The following is a 1,797-nucleotide window of genomic DNA, read 5'->3' as shown; positions in this document are numbered from 1 at the left end:
TTTTTGTTGTTTTATTTCGTTTTTGAGTATGAACTGAGTTGTTTAGCTAGGGTTTGATGTAATCTTGATACAATGATTCAAATTTATATGGATTGAATTACTTTGAGTTTTAATTTCATGATTGAGTGTTTATCTCTTTGCTTAATGTCTTTTGGATGCTTGATCACCATTCAAATGTGTGTTGTTCACAATGAGACTGAGAAGTGATTTGTGATTGTGCCTCTTGGGATAAATACCATAGATTAGCAAACGCTAGAGATAGGTTTAGCGATCTATGAAATCTAGATAGAATTCCACAAAGCTTAAAATCCTTTGAACTATTAATCTTCATTTTGTTGGGTGCGGAAGCTTAATAGGGATAAGTAGGGAAATGTAGCATGAGAATGTATGTTTTACAACTTAGGGAATTCGATTTTCAATCAAGGAATTAGAACTTGGGTAATAGATTCTATGATTTGGGTTAGCGTATTTAGGTGAATTCAACACCCTAGCATTTGTTTTAGAATTGTTTAATTAGTTAAGTTGTTGGGTTTTGCATTTGTATTTAGTTTGTTAATCTTCCATCAATCCAATTTATTGTTGCTTCAATTAGGACTTAAACTAGAAAAATCAGTAATTAGTAACACTATCCTCGTGGGAACGATACTCACTCATCACTTTATTACTTTTTGCGACTAGTATACTTGCTATTTTTGCATGTTGTAGTAAACACGCATCACATTTATGGACTCAATCAAGCTTTAAGAAGCTGGAACATTCGTTTCGATGAAGCCATAAAAGAATTTGGTTTTATCAAGAATGAAGATAAGCCCTGTGTTTACAAGAAAGTGAGTGGGAGCACAATGGCATTCTTGGTGTTGTATGTCGATGACATACTTTTGATTGGGAATGATAAACCAAACTTGTAGTCGGTAAAGACTTGGTTATCCAAGTGCTTCTCCATGAAGGACTTGGGAGACGCAGCCTACATCCTTGGAATAAAGATCTATCTCAATAGATCATGTAGGTTGCTTGGCCTAAGTCAAAGTACATACATTGACAAGGTACTGAAGGGATTCAGTATGGAAGAATCCGAGAAAGGATTTCTTCCGATGCCACATGGTGTCCATCTCTCTAAGGATATGTTTCCTAAAACACATGATGAGAGAGATAGAATGAAGAGGATCCCATATGCATTAGCAATTAGATCCATCATGTATACCATGTTGTGTACTCGAATTGATGTCTCATGTGCGTTAAGCACTTATAGTAGATATCAATTGGATCTAGGTGAGTGTCACTGGATAGCTATCAAGAACATGCTTAAGTACCTAAAGAGGACTAAATACATGTTCTTGGTATATGGAGGGGAAGTTAAGCTCACTGTAAGAGGATACAGTGATGCTAGTTTCCAAACAGACAAAGACAATTATCAATCGCAATTTGGGTTTGTATTTTGTCTTAATGAGGGTGCAGTGAGTTGGAAGAGCTCCAAGCAAAACACTATAGTGGACTCTATAATTGACGTTGTGTATATTGCATTATCCGATGTAGCCAAGGAGGCAGTGTGGATTAAGAAGTTCGTCGCTGAACTTGGTGTGGTCTCTACGGTTGTTGATCCAATAGATGTCTATTGCGACAACAATGGAGCAATAGCTCAAGCAAAGGAACCACGACCTCACCAGAAGTCCAAACTCGTACTTAGACGTTTTCGTCTCATTAGAGAAATGGTTGAGAGGAAAGATTTACAAATCAGTAAAGTGCATACTAATGACAATCTCTTGATCCACTGACAAAGCCTCAGTTGCAGTAGAAGCA

This window comes from Pistacia vera, unplaced genomic scaffold (genome assembly GCF_008641045.1).
Source record: "Pistacia vera cultivar Batoury unplaced genomic scaffold, PisVer_v2 Contig1190, whole genome shotgun sequence".
In the NCBI taxonomy this organism is placed as follows: domain Eukaryota; kingdom Viridiplantae; phylum Streptophyta; class Magnoliopsida; order Sapindales; family Anacardiaceae; genus Pistacia; species Pistacia vera.
Note: the sequence above shows the minus strand (reverse complement) of the source record.